Source organism: Canis lupus, chromosome 1, assembly GCF_048164855.1.
Source record: "Canis lupus baileyi chromosome 1, mCanLup2.hap1, whole genome shotgun sequence".
Lineage (NCBI taxonomy): Eukaryota > Metazoa > Chordata > Mammalia > Carnivora > Canidae > Canis > Canis lupus.
Window position 1 is genome coordinate 83,444,996 of NC_132838.1, and position 18,761 is coordinate 83,463,756.

The 18,761-nt window shown below is 40.4% G+C and overlaps 1 protein-coding gene across 4 annotated transcripts in view; it reads right to left on the reverse strand.

Annotated features, from left to right (window-relative positions):
- PCSK5 (proprotein convertase subtilisin/kexin type 5) overlaps positions 1–18,761 on the reverse strand; it is a 457,779-nt gene that overhangs the window by 370,430 nt on the left and 68,588 nt on the right. The gene's annotated exons all lie outside the window — the stretch shown is intronic.

Genomic DNA, 18,761 nt, shown 5'->3' on the forward strand with positions numbered 1-18,761 from the left:
ACCTACCGCCCTTGAAGAAGTCTGAATATTTAGCCACCACTTGTGCTTAAACAAAGCAACTGAGAACTTCTGAGTTTAATACAGAATTGTAACCTGTTAAGGCTCCATATGGGTTTTTTTTTTTTAAAGAGGTCATAACAGCAACATAAAACTAAGCATGTTCTATTTTGAATGCTGCATCTGACATGCAGTATCAGCCCCAGTGTCATTCTATAATTTGTTCCTAAGTAAGTTCTTCTCTGTTAGATCTCTCCTGCTAATTTAGCCACAATACTCTAAAATGTTCTGTTCTACCATTTACCCCTACTCTTCACAAAGAGATTAAAAATTGAGGGGAAGGAGACTTTGTAGTCCACTAGAGATTCCATATTCATCCATTCAATAAAGATCTCAAAATCACTTTTGCCTACTGATTAACAGGCTCAAAAATGCACAGCCATAAACAAGGCACTAAGGCCAAAAGCCAAACTAATAAATTTCCCTGATTCACCTATCAGGAAATATACTCAACAAGATTATTGATATGCAAGATGAATTTAAATAGTGAATTCCAGGTTACAGCACTAACAAGGCAGACAGAATTACATAGCTTCCTAAACAAATATAAAAGCCATTTATGATTAGGATCACAGCTAAGCATCATACATGTGCTGACAGGTATTTTAGGCAAAATTATTAGTACAGAAAAAAAGCCAAATAAACGAAAAATAATATTCTAGAAAATGAAAGGTGTTCCTGCTCCTGTTTTATTTAACATAGACTAAGTGACCCTTTGGCACTGAGTCATTCTACACCCTCCCATCCCCAACACACGTAACTGTGCATACTGGATAGGAGGGACTGTGTGTCTTTCTTTGAACTACAGGACAATGGTTGTCAGGAAGCTAAGAGGGATCTTGTGTTTTCTTTGACTCGAGCGACTGCTCTTTAGAAATCACATCGAAACTAATGTGGCATTAAAATGCATGTAAAATTTCTTTTAATGAAGAGGGTAATTTTTAAGGGACTGTTTCTAAAAATAAAGGGGAAAATCAATTTCCTTCTCAATCAAAATGGAGCAGCAAGCATGGGCACGCATGTACTTTTTTCTATTTCCAGGAAACGTTTTAATCTCTTCATTTCAAATAATATTGCTAAGGAATGAGTTTCATTCACCCACTTATTCATTCAATAAGCATTAAGTGTCTATTCTGTACCAGACACTGTGCTGGCAATATAAAGATGAGTTAAAAAAGTCTTTGGCTTTGAAGGACTTACATTTTACCAGAAATATTTAGCATGTATTTCACAATTATCCACTTAGTAAAGATGCAGTTATCTCCATTAATGGCATCTATCACTCTATTAATTAGAGTATCTGTGAACATTCTGACTATGTAGATTATATTTGCAAGTACGATTAAACCAGTACCTATTCACACGCTTGGTAAAAAAGAAGGCTGCAGATCTGTTTAGATGGAACTCTTTCCAAACTAATCCTATATTGGCAGTGGCTTTTTCCCCGAACAGAGCCTCCAATCAATTGTGAATTGCCACCTAGATGTGTACATAAACTGGAAAGTGTCAAATCCCCCAGTGTGGTCTCAAACAGATTGCTGGAGATCAGACCAAGTCTATACTGGGAGGGGAGCATATCATTGTTTCTACAACACCACTCTAAGTACACACTTCCCATAAGCGTGCGCACACACGTATACACAAATGTGGGATAAGTATGTGAGAAAACCAAGTGACAGCCATTTTCCTAGATGAACTACAGGTACTAAAATAGAACAAAACATCCTACCAAACAGCATCTCTTCTATAATTTTACCAAACACAAGTGCTGGGCTTGGTGGCTAGAAGGTGGCACTGAAGTTGGCCTCTAGATTTGGCTACAAGTCATTCTATCCAATCACAGGGCTGAAATATTCAAGAAAAGTACATTGTGTTTTGTTTTGTTTTGTTTTTAGCGTCAGGTATCATGTATTTTGTCTTGGTGCTTTAGGAGTATGAGTATAGAGCCCTACATTTTTTGGAAAGTGGGAAAATCACCTCTTGGATTGGAAGATTTCTATGACTGGAAAGACTATATATATATATTTTTAAACCATTATCCATATGTCTGTCCTTGAGCCCTTTGAGAAAAAGCTCGGAGGTAATGCATTATACAGATTTCACTTTTTGCCAAGAAGCCGCAATGCATAGAAAAGATGCTTAGAAATTCATTTTCAAAAAACTAGTCAGCCCAGGACAATAAAAGGAAAACTGTGTGCTTTCCTTCACTGGTTTAAATTCTGAAGGTTCTATTTCTTATATATTAAGGAACTACAGTTAATCCAGACTCTAAAAACCACAGGACCTTTGAAGCTTCAGTGTAGACTTCATTAACTTCAACAAATGTGTGCTGTATAGCTTTAAGGACACTCCCCTTTACCAATACAGCTCTCCTCCCTATATGGTCCGAGTGAACAGTGGGCAACCCCCTTGCCAGAATCTTTTTCTAAAGATGTTCTCTTTCATCAAATTCCACGTGTCAAGCAAAGCACATTACATGAAAATTCTGTGAAGCCTACCCCCCACAGACAATCACAGCTGAACTCATCTCTCATTATTTTGCAATTTAAAAACTTTCTGAAATAGGATAAAAAAGAAGTTATATGAATACACATTATATAACTTATTATATAAATAAACTTGGAAAACAAATTACAATAGCACAAGAAAGACAAATACTACGTGGCATCACTTATATGCAGACTCTTAGGAAAAAAAGTCAGACTTGTAGAAACAGGAGAAAAGTGGTTGTCAGAGGTTGAGGGGTGGCAGAAATCGAGACAGGTTGGTAAAAGGGTACACATTCAACTGGAAAATGAGTAACATCTCAGGATCTAACATAATGGTGATGACAGTTGATAACACTGTATCATATAATTGAAATCTGCTTAGAAAGTAGAACATAAATGTTCTTGCCAAAAAAATGTATATATGTGTATATACACATATACACATATATACACACATATATCGTAATGAATGTTAAATATATATATAATAATCACTACAACATACACTTTAAACATCTTACAATTTTCTATGTTGATTATGCCTCAATAAAGCTGAAATTTAAAAAAATTAAGGTGTCACTTTAAAAATATATCTTGCAGTGGGGAGGAACTAGCCTTTTAGACATTAAAATATATTAAAACTAATGATTAAAACATATACTGGTAGCAAATGTCAACAGATTTCAATGGAATAGAATGGAAAGTCAAGAAATTGACCCCAAATATAGTATATGATAAGGGTGCTACCTTAAATCATGTGGGGAAAACAGATTACTTCATAAGTGATGGTAAAACAACAACCAACTGGGGAAAAATAAAATTGAAATCATGCTAACATCTTACATCAGGACCAATTCCAAATGAATGATATTTAAATGTAAAAGTAAACAAAACCATAAAAGTACCCTGAGAAATATGGGAGATTTAAAAAAATATCTTAGAATGGGAGATGCTTATCCAAGTATAATGCAAATTGAAAAAGTGATTTAGAAAAAGTGATACATTTTACAACATAAAAAAATAAATTTGGCATAGCAAAAAAAAAAAAAAAGCTTCAAAAGCAAGGCAGATGACAAACGGGAAATGTTTCCAGCTCCTATTACAGACAAAAGGCAATTCCCTAATATATAAAGAGTTTCTACAGTCAGTAAGAGAAAAATTCAGTAGGAACACACGCAAAGGATAGGAGTACAGTAATCTCTGAAAAGATAGTTTCTTAAATGTATAAAAATATGCCTAACCTCATGCAGATAAAGACAAAAGTAAATGAAAACCACAGTAAGATACCACTTTTCCACCTTTCAGATACAAACAATATGAGATAACATCCTATTAGTAAGGGCATGATACAACAATCATTCTTATATAATGATAATGAGAATATACAGCTGTCCAGCTCTATGGAACATAATTAGACAATATCTACAAAAATTTTACAAGAAGTCATGCTACTTTTAGGAACTTAACCCACATATTTATTCATACTTGTAAACATGCAAGGCTATTCACCAAATCACTGTTCATAATAACTGCAAGCTGTAGACAACCTGAATATATACTGATAGGGATTAATAATGACATATCAATACAATGGAGTACAACGCAACCATACATGAGAATGTGACTAAGTTATGTACTGAGAACAGTGTCCATGCTACAGCTTGAAATGAAATGAAAGACATAGTCTATAAAGAAAACTATAATCTTTGCATTTCTCTGAAGTGATTACACACTTGATATAGGGGATACAGACACAGGAGAGAAATCTTTAGCACATGCCTTTTCATACTGTGTTACTTTTGAATTACATGAATATATCACTTATACAAACAATTTATAATTTAACTTAATATGTTCCATTGGTTGAGTACTATCATATAATCCAATGATCTAAAATGTGACCAAATGCGCATACTACATGTTTTTAAAGAAATGAGAAAAATAGTATATAAAAAGCATTTTAGATGGCTTTGTATAATGTCTTAACATGGTGAGTATTGAGAAAAATGTGGATAAATAACAAAAAGAAGTGGCTGGAATGTGGAGAAATCAGTTATAATGTTAGATTTGCCACCAGTTACCTACGTGACCTTGTAAAATCTTCGTGGACTTTTTTATCTGTAATGTGAGAGAAAACAGACAAAATATGTCCTCTAGTCTCCTTCTAGCTTTGCATTTTTATCTATATATTCTATTCTCTGATTTGACTGGGAATACAAAGTTTGTGCTAAATACAACAGAGGTACTTAGGTGCTCCAGTTGATAAATGATCTCAAGTCATTCCATGAAGATGTGAGATTAATATTTAAGAAAGGAGTATAGTAAATTTTAGTATTGCTTTCATGATCTTATGAGGCAGTTGCCAGGAAATAAAATATGTAGAATTCCATATTTTGTATCTTTGAGTAACCACTGACAAAACTGAGGGGAAAAAAGAGCATGTACAGATTTCTCCCCTCCATTTTCTTCTCAGACTTTGAAAAAAAAAAAAAAAACAAACACACACACAGAGCTGCCTTGATTAAAATATATCTATATCAGTTAGGTGCATAATGGCTGTACACTTGTTCAGAAGAGAAGGGTCAACTAAGACAACTTACCACTGACAAGCCACTCCCAAACCCTAAAATCTGAACCCAACATATCCAAAAGTTTTCTAAAACTGATCCAGAAATCAGTTAACCAGTGAAAGAATCAAAAGAATCTAGCAAAAGTAGGCATTTAAAGGAGGGTATTATGGTCTTTAAACCTTTCTCCAGCTACTAACTAACTGGCAATTAGTGAGTTACTCAATATTGACATTGGTATTTCATTTGACTCATACTTGGAAAAGTAAAACAAATAAAAAAACCAATTGTTTGGAGTTTCCTAATTTCAGACAGCTACTTGTGAATAAAATAAGCATTACTGTTTATTTGATAGAGAGGATTTTATTGATGATGTGCTTGAGATAGGCATTTTGAATCCTATTTAATGGCTGCCAACCTCAGAGGCTTGTATTAGAGAATCATCTATCCAGGAATACGAGGAACCACACTGAGGTTTGGAAGGTCAGTGAGAAGAAAAGTTGTGAAATAAATACTGCATGTACATTCAGAACTGTGTGATCGAAGACCATACAGGCCAAAGTGAAAAACTTTAACTCTTGTAACATTTCTTAATTTGTTGGCTTTCTCCAACAGAACCAAACTTTAGAAGTACGTCATCAATTTCACCTCCTTCTTTGTTCAGTGGAAAACTCATAGCATTATTGGTCTAACTGCATTACTCACTTCCAGAGAATTCGAGTCCTGTTCCACCCCTTAAATGGTTCCACTAATATTTGCAGGCTTCTAAACATTTAATTTCCTAATTTGTTCCCAGTTTTTCTTTCTCCCTACTTCTGATAAGATGACGTGTGAAAGGAAAATATAAATGTTGCAACCAATTAAGACAGTAAAATTTACTCCCCACACTCAAGGAAGACCCTTTTTGTGTCTATTCATTCCAAAAATATCATATAAAATATCTACTACGCAGCGGGCACTGTTCTGGATGCTATAGGATGGCCTTGAACAAAATAGAAAATTTCCCACCTTCCAGCAGTTTCCATTCCAGTGAAAGGTAGACTATAAGCAGCATGTAAATGAATAAAAGATTATATAACAGACTTTCATAGCACAAAAAGCAAATAACACAAGGTGATAGAGATTGCGAAGGAGGGGGCTATTCTAGGTAAGGTGGCCCAGAAAGGCCACTTTAATAGAATTCTGAATAATAAGGACCCAGCCCTATACATGCCCCCAAAATAAATATTAGAGGCAACGTGAGTCCTTAATGCAAAAGCCCTGGAATGACCAGATGTCTGTATTTTTGTCTACAGCTCAACCAAAGGCCACAGAGGCCTATGGTGATCCCTCAAGGCCTGGGGAGGGTATACCAGTAGTGCATTGCGCCCTCCAGTGGAGAGAGAAAGAAAAAGATTCTCACGAATCATGGAAACCGATCCCCAGACATCTGGTCAACTAGTTCTGGGCTCCTGGATACTGAAAATATGATCTAGAAGTGGACACAGTTTTAGGTGGGCATGTCCCCAAAGCCCCACCAACTCCTTGGCTGATGGAAGCAAACTCAGCTGAAAGAAGGCTAAACGAGGTCCTCAGCAAGGTACCATTATCTAGGACTGGTACTCCTGAGATGCTCGTCACTATAAACTGGTTCAGTGAGGGGCTTTGAGGCAGATTCTGACCTTTCAGTTGTATAGTAAAAATCACAAGTTCAATGTCATCTAAACAGCAGAGAAACAAATGATTTCTAGGACAGTGTCCCCAGTACAAAGCATTCAAGCACAAGGTAAGGATAGGGACCTAAATTGTTAATTTAGTGTAGCAGCAGGTTTAGAGCATTATACTCGGTATCAGAAGTCATAGTTACTAAACTCCCCATTTCAGACATCATCACTGACCACCTCTGCAACTCCAAGTAAAAGGACATAGTATCTGTTGTTGGACAAATCTTGCAAAAACAATTTAATATTTAAGCAGGCACATTTTTTTAATAATAAATTTTTTATTGGTGTTCAATTTGCCAACATACAGAATAACACCCAGTGCTCATCCTGTCAAGTGCCCCCCTCAGTGCCCATCACCCATTCACCCCCACCCCTGCCCTTCTCCCCTTTCACCACCCCTAGTTCGTTTCCCAGAGTTAGGAGTCTTTATGTTCTGTCTCCCTTTCTGATATTTCCTACCCATTTCTTCTCCCTTCCCCTCTATTCCCTTTCACTATTATTTATATTCCCCAAATGAATGAGACCACATAATGTTTGTCCTTCTCTGATTGACTTATTTCACTCAGCATAATACCCTCCAGTTCCATCCACGTTGAAGCAAATGGTGGGTATTTGTCGTTTCTAATGGCTGAGTAATATTCCATTGTATACATAGACCACAGCTTCTTTATCCATTCATCTTTCGATGGACACCGAGGCTCCTTCCACAGTTTGGCTATTGTGGACATTGTCGGGGTGCAGGTGTCCCAGCGTTTCATTGCATCTGCATCTTTGGGGTAAATCCCAGCAGCGCAATTGCTGGGTCGTAGGGCAGGTCTACTTTTAACTCTTTGAGGAACCTCCACGCAGTTTCCCAGAGTGGCAAGCAGGCACATTTTTAAAAGTATTTCTGGGGATATATGCGGAAATATCTAGTGTGTGTTCTTTTATACTATGCCACTGATAGGCCGAGCAGAGTAAGGAGATGGGAAAACATGCCACCTGAGTTGTTGGTAGACCACCAATCACTAGCCTGGCCACTCTGAGCAAATCACATAAATCCCAGCATTCTACATTTTCATATGTAAAATGTTGTAAAATTGTTGCGAGACACTAAACGTATTATGTTACACAAATGGAGGCTCTGCAGGACTTAGTACTTTGTATTCTGATTGCGGGTTTCTCCTCACTTCCTCATAAGAAAGAAGCTACTAGGTCTGAGTATTCCTAGTACCAAGGGCAATGGTTAGCACTGGCCCTCCAGAAATAATCAGAGATGGATGGACAGTATTTTTGTGCTGCATTGATACATTTTTTAGTAGGCATATCTAAATTTTCTAGTTATTAAAAAAGTAGCAGGCAATTTTAAACTGGAAAGAATACCAAGAAAGGGTATCTGCTTAATCTTACCAAGTATATTAGGATATTTTGTTTTCCAACAACAGAAAGATGTTAGCATGAGGACGATTATGCTACCAGCAATGAAAAGGAAGTTACAGTATTAATGTAGGATGTGTTCTTTCTATATATAACTCTATATATTTTTAATGTAGCATGGAACCTTTCTCGGTTTGACAACCACCCCCGCTTCCAACTTGGAACTTATTGCTCTATAGATTTTGATCTTTAGAGATGGGATCATTTCCCTCACCTCCCTAGCCTAAATTTCAGAAGCAACAAAACACAGTGTCCACAATTAAAACGAATAAACACTGAAGAATTAAGTAGTTGACACATGCTGAGAACCTGGAATAATACTGCAGACACCAGTAGTCATTCTATAACTTGCAAGAGCCAAAAATTAAATGAAGTCGATGGATCCCGCAGTGCCAGTGATACTTTGTCCCCGTGACAGAGTGTTTCCCACATTTTAGTGGTCACGGACTAGTCCATAATCAGAACACAGAGCAGACAAAGTGTGATCTTACAAGCAATTATGGGAGCGCCTGGGTGGCTCAGTTGGTTAAGCATTTGACTCTTGATTTCGGCTCAGGTCATAATCTCAGGGTCATGAGATCAAGCCCCGAGTTGGGCTCCACACTCAACAGGGAGTCTGCTTGAGATTCTCTCTCTCCCTCTCTGCCCCCCACCCTGCTTGTGCTCGTGCTCTCTCTCTTTCTCTCAAATAGATAAAATCTTTAAAATCACTTATGGAAGGAGAAATAGAAAGATCAAGGTAATGACTAGAAATCAACTCAAAGATAAGTGAAAAAAAGATGCCAAATTGATGAGAAAATGTTAGGACATATTACTTAAAAGAAAGTTTATTTTTAAACATTTATATTTAAGGCTTTGCCCATCCTGGCCACTAGCAATAAATAATACCCAACAGCAACAGTTTCTTCTCAACTTTTAATGACAATATATTGTTTTACCTTTATCTTTCTTGGAAAGCTGATCTCCGAAGATTTCAGGCTCATTTCCCCATGGATGTGTCACTCTTTAAACATTCTTAGAATCTTTTGAAGGCAAATACTTACATTTGTCTCAAATATAATGCATTTGTTTCTTGAAACAAGTTTAATTTGTCCTCTCAAAGAAAAAAAAAAGCCTCCTATTCCTAGTCATGCCAAAATGCTTTCCAAAGGGTAAAACAATTTAATTTGTTAAAAAAAAAAAAAGGTATGTGCGTGTGCATGCACACATGCACACAGATAGACCCACCACCACATGGAAAAGCTGGTGACGTGAATCCATTAGAATACTTGTTAAATGGCAAGATTATACCAAAAGAATCTTGCATATTCTTTTTTTTTTTTTTTTTTTTTTTTTTAATTTTTTTTTTATTTATTTATGATAGTCACAGAGAGAGAGAGAGAGAGAGGCAGAGACACAGGCAGAGGGAGAAGCAGGCTCCATGCACCGGGAGCCCGATGTGGGATTCGATCCCGGGTCCCCAGGATCGCGCCCTGGGCCAAAGGCAGGCGCCAAACCGCTGCGCCACCCAGGGATCCCGAATCTTGCATATTCTAACTTGAATTTCAATTTCTTCTATTTTCAACTTTAGGACAATTCACTTAAGCAATGAGAGGAAATTTGAAAACAATTTTGATTGCTTAAAAGTATTAAAAGGAAATAGAATTCTAAAGTATCTAAAATTAATCCTACTCTTTTGAATACCACCGGGGGTTAAATTCACACTTTTGATTAAATGCAATCTTAATTCAGGGATTAAGCTGGGACAGCACATAATTCCCTCCAGCTTCACTCTGGGATCAAGATTATCACTGCACTAAAAATACAGTGGCATGACTTCATTCTATATGTATTTGTTTTTTGATAATCATCCTCTAAGCAATTTGAAAGCCAAGGCAATGGAATAAAACCTATTCAACGTGTCAAGTAAGTTACATCTCATTCTGCCTTTAATACAGCTGAAGTTGGAGACATCTCAAAGAGTGACGATTTTACCTTAAAACCAAGTATTAATCCCTTGACAGATTCTGGTTTTCTTTGACCAATCCTGCAACTCTATTTTCCAGTCATTCACGATATTCCCAGACCCGCATTTGCAGAGACTGGGTGCCCCTGCCTATCAAGTGAATACAAAGACGAGCATTATTTTGTACAGAGTGGAGAAATTGTTCAATTCAGCTGAGATTAATATAAAAAGAGGCAAATGCTGGCAAAGGAATGGGAGTCATTTTCATTATTTCTCCAAGCAGAGGACATGGGGGTGATCTGCTAAATCTCAAAACTATGTCAGCATCTTGCTTCTTCATTCCATGGCTCACAATGATCATGAAAGTTCTATTCACATGGGGAGAAATACTCTTCCCTAGTGACTATTTCAGCTCCACTGCACAGACTGTCTTAGTCTCCTAGCTATTTAAATATAAATAACAATGGCATTTGTTTCTAAATTCCCATGGACCCTACTGCTACAATTTTGATCATGGTGGAAAGATCTGAGTGGGGGGTGGGAGAGTGAGTCCCTAACTTCACAACTGGGTACCTGAAGTTATCATTTCATCCATTTAATTCTTTTCTTCAGTGTGAAGCATGCTCAATATTCTGGTAGCTTCAGATTTTTAATCTTTCTCTTTAAATCTCTTCATTGTCAAGATTTCAAATCTTAAAAATCAAGAAAGTACCAATGGTTATGTTGGTGAGCTCTAGCTATGAATCAAACAGGCGGCTGGATTAAAAGTCAATGTCTTTTCTTCCTCCTGCTGCTAGAAGATAAATATGCCATTTTAGGGGCAAATGCACCAAGTGTGCATAAATGCTCCATGTTCTCTTGAGGTTAATCCACATTTTTAAAACCTGAAACGAGCTGAAAAATCTGTAAGTAATATGAAGTCACCAGTGGTGAGAAGCCTGGATGAAGACCCCCATGGTGGGCTCCCCAAGCAGCAGAGAGAAATGAGAAAGGTCTTTGGAGTGGGTCACTGACTTGGGTTTCTATTATATTCCTTTTTTTTTTTTTTTTTTCCGGAACTCTAATCTTATACTTGGCAGGGAGGGCAGGGGTGTTTTGCAACGAAAACACTGGAATTGTGGCAGCTCTTAAACACCATCATCACCCTCTGAAATATTCAGCAAACAGCTACTTTGGTCAGGGTGGGGGAGAAGCATGCTTTTGAGCCTCAGGGAAAAATACTGTCCAAAATCCTCGGGCCAAACGGGAAAGAAATTGGCATATTCCCACCTAGATCCAGTCGCCTGAAGCCAACCAAACGCTTTCTCAATTTCAGGGCTGTTCCCTCACCTCTGAAACCACTGATGAGACTTCCAGCAAGGTGGTACTGGACAAAACCCGCAGGTCAGAGCGCATTAAAGAGCTGGAGCAGGCCCCGACGCACGAGGGCCCAGGCTGGAGCTCCCGCCGGCCCTCCGCATGTCACAGCGGAGGGGTGCCAAGTCACTCCACTGCGCCTCCCTCTCTCTGAACTCGTAATTCATACCCACCACAGTCAATTACAGGAGCCCTGGGGCCGAGGCTTGAGGAAGGAGAGAGAAAACACATTTTCATCACTGTCATCAAACCGGACACATTTTCAGCATGAAGATCCAGGAGCTGGGGCTCTCCCCCCACAAGCTTCCTTCTTTCCTGCTGGGTGTTTTGGATGGCTCACCCCGGAGTCTGTTGTGTCAATGTTCATGGAAATGTGATGCATTTACTGCACCCGGGGGCTGGCAGCAATTCTCTCTAGGCAGCAACACGGCGCCTCCCACCCCGCCCCGCCACCTCCAGCGAGCACCACTCTGGCACATTCGGGCTCTCAGCACTGGAGTGGCAGCCGGCCTGGACCCCAGTTCCCAGTGACCCCTGCCGAGTCTTGGCCACTGGAGAAAGAGCATCTGCTGAGCACGCTCTTGAGAGACTTTGATCTGCAGAACACTGAGCAGCTCAGTGTCCAGGTGAGGGAAGGCAGAGGACAAAAAGTGACACTACGAGCCAGAGAGACTTTGAGGATCATGCCTTGATTTCGCTGAAGGTCCAGGAGGACCAAGAGTGGCCTCTCGGGTGTCTCCAGCCCCCAACAGCAGCTCTGCTGTGCCTTGGCCAGAGCAGGCACCCAGTAAGGGTTTACGGAAGGAAGGACGGTATTAACAACTCTTACAGGAAAGAAGAATTGATGGTCCAGCCCCACACATGTAAGGGAAAGCAGAAGAGCAAGCTCTAGGTTACTCTTACAGGGAAGAGGAGGAAAATAATTTTATATCATTTTCAGACAAGAGAAACCAATGAAGTGGTTGTTTGCTGACCTAAGGAATAAATCACATAGGTGGTGGTGGGCTTTTCCGCTACTTTGACTTCCAACGGGTCTAGAAATCCTTGGCTCTCATGACTCAGAAAGCACAACTGTGATTTTTTGTTGTTGTTGTTCATGTTCCCTGTAAAATAAAATCAACCTACTATTTCTTTAATACCACCCACATGTTCCATGAAAAGATCATCGTTTTACCAGTGGGGATACTGAGGCACAGGGAGGTCAAGTCACAGGACAGTAAGGGACCTGAAACCATCCTGATTAAGTAAACCCATGCTCATGTCTGTTGCCGCAGAGCACAGCAGCTCCCTTCTGAAATATCCTCTCAGCTGATGAAACAGATTGGGAAGCACATCCTTTTTCTCCCTCCTTGGATCATTACAAGATCTCTATGCCTGGAGCTTACTCAAAGCTCGTCCCGCAACTGTATTAGAAGCTTTCCTGGGTGAAGGATGAGGGAAGGAGGGTGTAGAGGACACAAAATGGAGCAATGCTGGAGCTTTTATTATCTATGCAAGGAATTCTGCAAAGGTCTTCAATTACTCAGCAGGAAGCACTTTAAGATGGGTTAAGACACTCATTGAGACCACAAATGGCAGGAGAATTGTCTGATGAGTGAAAAATAAAAATCTCAGTGGGGAAGAGAATTCTTAGCACAGCTCTGGCAGTGATGACAGAAATCCTTTCTCCCTCAAGGGCACCTTCTTCACTTGTAACTTAAGTGCACAGGAAGGTCAAGATCTGAAAATTTCCAAATTAAAAACAAAAACAAGCAAACAAAAAAAATCTAACTCGTGACTAAAATCCTTAGTTACCCAGCTGCTCTGAATTAAACGGAATTGACAAGAGGAGACAAAGGGAGACATGATGGTTACTGATTAAAAGTTGGGTTCTTGCTCGGCCACTGAAAAGCAGGTGAACCTCAGACAAGGTACTTAACGTCCAGGTGTAAAATGGGGAAGGTAATTGAACCTGAAGAGTAAATGAGCTGATTTGTGTCAAATGCTTAGCACTGTTCCTGGCACAAGAATACCCACCATGCTGCCATGGCAATGCACTGGTGTACCGAACGATGCCCATGGGGAGTGGACTAGTTTCATTAGCCCGAGAGCAGCAAGCTTTGGTTTAGTCTCAAATGACCAGAGTGTGACATTGACCATGGAAGTTTTATAAAGGCATGCTGGACTAGAAATCAGGAAATCTGTTATTATCTATCCCTGTCACCTCTTTGATTTCAATTTCCTTCCCTACAAGCTTAAAGGGTTAAGATCAGATTAGTGATTTGACCCCAGGGGTCAGAATATGGCCACCAAGGCCAACAGGGGAGGATGGGGGAGTGAAGCAGTAAAGCCAATCAGTGATCTGGGCCCCATCCTCTCCAGCCTCCAAAGTAGGCCATGTCTCGAATACAGTGTTCTGCTTCAAACCAGAGAAGAGTCTCAAAGGATTTGAGATCCCACATGGTTAGCAAAATTCTATGGAATCTCTGAACATTTTTAGACCTACCTTTTCTCTAGTGTTAGGACAATTTGCATTAACTTTCAAGAAGTGGCACCCAGATCATAAAACAAAACAAACCCACAGGGGCAACTGGGTGGCTCAGTGGTTGAGCATCTACCTTTGGCTCAGGTTGTGATCCTGGGGTCCTGGGATCCAGTCCCACATCAGGCTCCCCACAGGGAGCCTGCTTCTCCCTCTGCCTATGTCTCTGCCTTTCTCTGCCTCTCATGAACAAGTAAATAAATCTTAAAAAAAAAAAAAAAAAAAAAAAAAGCTGTTTTAAAAATCTTGTTTGTTTTATGCAGATAAACTTCTTAACAATTATTTTTCCTATGGAGTCAGCAGTAGTCTTGAAGACTGGAACCAAGGAAAGTTCTGTTGATGCCAGAACTCCAGTGGGGGCAGCCATGAGGTCTGTCATCAAAGTGGATTTCCAGGCCCTTCGTAGAACAATTCTAATGAACACTGATGTCTTGGAGTTTTCCAAAGCCATGTTAGAAAAAGTAATGTACATAATGAGGTCCATGGTAAGTAATTGAATGAGCTCACAACAAAGAAGGTCACAAAAGATCCTACAAACCATTTCAAATGGCCCCTACCACTGACAAGAGAGCTGATAAGCCTGCCTCTGTGAGAAAGATCAGATCTGACCCCTTTTCAGCATCTCCTTAGCCTAACTCTAACTCAGACCCTCATTTTGTCTTATCTTGCTCACGGAGATCCCTAATCATCCCCTTGGGATTTCTATGAAGTGTGGCCTTTGTATGTTACACCTCGCAAGCACTTGCCAGCGGCTGCAGTAAGTACATGCTTTCATCCTAGCACCTTCCCAGGGAGGGGGTCTTTCCTCCAATGGTTGGGAAGCATTGAGCACCTGTGCTTATCCCTACCACAACTACAAGTAAAAAGCATTTTAGCTATTTGCCAGCCTTCTCCATGAAAGCACACATTCCTAGAAGGAAGAGACTAGACTTTCCGTATCGGTGTCCATGGAATTTGGCAGATTACCTGGCTGACAACGGATGTGAAGTGCCTGCTAAGTGAATTAATCTGTCTGTTAATACGTGAGGAGTAGAGGACTTTGTAACATACTTTAGACTCACGGTCAAGGCCACTTCCTGAGAATTGGTCTAGTTCCTGGGACTGATTGCAAGCCTGGTTTGATACTGGCCGTCCTTGCTAAACTTTCAAATCCATTTGATTCAACATACCTTCTCTGAGCACCTATCACATGCCAGGCACTGGTTTTATCAGTCACTCCACCAACAAGCCCCTGACTTCCTGGAGCAGGGAAAGACAATTTAGTTAATTGCTGGCAATTAACAGAAAGCCTGATCTCTGCCCTCCATCACTCACAGCCCAGTGGGTCAACTTACTGTAACACCAAGGGGCACATGTCGTAGCAAGAAAGGATTCCCTTTGGTCCCTTCTTGCTCCAAAATGTTCTTTCTTGCAACCTTCTGGAAGCTTCAGCATGTTCTTACGCTGTGCTGTGTGAAATGGGTCAACAATACAAAACCCTGGAACCTTCAATCCTAAAGCGGTGTTGGTACAATCTGTCCATCTAAAGCACATCAGAGTTGCTTCAGGGCTCTGGCTAACAACCATCACCTTGTATTTATAGTAAGACTCAAGAGAAAATCCCCCTTCCCCTTGGAGGTTACCCGTCTACTGAGACTGTCCATGACCTACACCGAGAGGACCAGAAGCCAGGAAGGGGGTAGACCTAGTTTTCCTTTGTATAAAAGATAGAACTTGCAGCGATGAATGGTTTCATAGTATGTGTTGTGTAGAAATAGAGACAAGACTAGATGGCTCTAAATTTAATTCTAGGAAGCAACACTTACTCTATAACGCTGCTTGTGTGACTGGACCTATCTCATTATTAGTCACCTCATCTTGTTGTGACCCAACGTGGAGGGATGGTAGAAAAAATAGTTCCTTTCCAAACCACCCTGGCCCCCCCATCAGTCTGGGGCAAAAAAAAAAAAAAAATTTGTCTTACATTTATCAACAGCTCATAAGGACACACTGGGGGTTCAAACACGAGTAGATCCACCTGTAATTAGGTGAATTGTACTGAAATCTGTAAAACCACTGAACATATGACACTCTATAGCAAGAAAAGAGATTTTTCAAGAGCACATTCCCACAAGGTTGGGATGGGGAGTTGTCTGTTTCTGGGTGGCGTACCCAATAAATACTCTATCTTAAGTAGGTACTTAAAAGCCACTGTCCAGGCAAGTGACAACCATGATGTCATTTTTCACTTCTAAGCTACCCCATGCCCTTCAGAATATGATTCAATTGTCATAGATTTTGTTCTCGAATCACTCCTGTAAGCAATCCCTGACAGGCACAGTGGCCAGCACCCTGCTGGTAAACAACCAGCTGAGGCTGACTTCCATAAGGACTTCTAGAGAGATTTCTCCTCTCTCTGATATACCTCCAGGGTGAAGAAACCATGACCTTTTTCTGTCCTGTCTCAGCACTGGCTGACAGGCCCCCACAGCAACTAACTCTGGAGTAACTTCTAGATGCACTGGCTGATACAAGGGCTTAGAGCTAAGAGCAGCCAAAATGGCCTAATAGGGCAAACCCCGTTGAGGGCAGGAACTGGCTCCTTGTTTCTATACTTGTCATGTACCCCCTGCCATCTCTCTCTAACAAGCCCTGGATCCTGCCTCCAAACTGCAAACCACATCACTGTGGAGAAGCCAGGGTTGGGAGGCAGTTGTGAAGTTCAGGTTATCGTTCATCCCAAGAATCCCCTCCTATTCTGGAATCAGTGGCTAAAAAACAAAAAGCCACTTTCTATATCTACTAGTCTCTGCTTCAGACACCTAAGGAAGGAGGGAGAATAGCCTTACCAAAAAAAAAAAAAAAAAAAGTCACCAACAGGCACATGACAGAGGCCAACAGTACGCTTTGGTTCACTTCTTGTGTTCTTTCACAGATTCTTTGCCACTTGGGCAGGGGTCTTAAAGATCATCAAGCTCAAACCCTTCCTTTTACAAATAAGGAAACTGAATCCAAGTGAGGTCATAGTTTTCTTGTGATAAAAAAGGTCTCCCTCCTCTTAGGCCTGCCTTTTGACCACCATTACATGCCTAACATTTGAGGATTGGCTTTTAGCCTAATTGAACCAATATGGATAATGAACTCCCCTCCAACCCCCTCCCCCCGTGCAGGCAAGAAGAGACAAAGGTGCTATTTAAAACAAGCTTTTAGCTTCCTATAATTTGACAATGAACTGCTGATTTGGAATATGGGCCTATAAGGAAATTGCCTCGTTACACATAGACGGTGGATATGCCGCGAGGACTTAATTAATATGAGAAGTTGAAATGAACCATGAATTAATAATGGCATTCATCAAACTGAAATTCTACTGCTATTAGTCATGCTTTGGTATTTGTGGGCATTATTCCCTCAGTCATTCGTAAACACGCACACACCTAGTAACCATCAAATATCAAGGACAAACAACCCAGGTGCAAAAGAAGCCCAGGATCTGGGCTTTAGCAAAGCAGCCAGTTTTTGGGTGGGACAGAGCTGCCCACCCCAGAACTCACTCCACTCTTGACATTTTTTCCCCAACTGTGTTCTAAACACAAATGTTATTTCATTGTTTTTATCTCAAGATGTGTGTGAAATATTCAAGAACACTGAGATAATGTCAGGAAGAGTGTTCTGACAACATCCTCAATGTTCTCAAACACATTAGCCAAGCAATACATGTTCAGAGTCTTGAGGTAGAAAGAAAAAAAAAAAAGAAAAGAAAGAAAAAAAAAAGAAAAGAAAGAAAAAAAAAGAGAGAAAAGAACACTGTGATATAAGGAATTCTTAGAGCCCCGACCTGTTAGTATTCTTGCCACAGGACTTTCTCCCTGTTATGATGTGACCTACCCAGGTATGGCATTTAGATTTTCCTGGTATCCTGGCCCATGCCCTCCCAACCCATGCAGTTTAGCATGTTCTCTTGAGACAGGAGAACAACGCAGCCTCCAGCACCCTCAGATCTGCTCAACAAGGTCCACAAGGTCAGTCCCAGGTACTCTACCTATATAACCTCTAACCTTCTCAACAAAAGTCAAGGCTGGGGCACCTGCGTGGCTCAGTGGTTAAGCATCTGCCTTCGGCTCAGGGCATGATCCCAGGGTCCTGAGATCGAGTCCTACATCAGGCTCCCCAAAGGAGCCTGCTTCTCCCTCTGCCTATGTCTCTGCCTCTCTCTGTCTCTCATGAATGAATAAAATCTTAAAAACAAAACAAAAACCAAGGCTGGATGTAATACCCATCTCTCAGACTGAAAACTGAGATTCAAAAGGCTAGGCAAAGTGTCCAAGGTTACCCACCAGGGTACGAGAGCTGGGGTGTGATCCTGCTCCTGAGCCCATGCCTTTCCACTACGTTATACTCAATCAGTGAACTCTTCTTCAGCCAAAAGAAAAAATGAACTCAAGCAAACGCTCTTACATGAGCGCCCCTCCCTTGCCTGGCACGAAGTCTGCGCCTCTTTAAGTTGGCACAAAACCACGGGGAAGCTGAATGTCAAGATGCTCCGTGTAGCAGACACTGTCAACAAAGTGATTGAGGTAAAGATGCCCCTCTACAGTTCCTCTTCCAAGTCGCTCATTTTAAACACAAAAGCTCTGGAGATTTTCACTGTAAATTGTTAGAACTAGAAATGTGAGAGTAATTTCAGAGGAAAGCTGTGACTTCCATGGGTTTGCCAAAGTCTGGAGC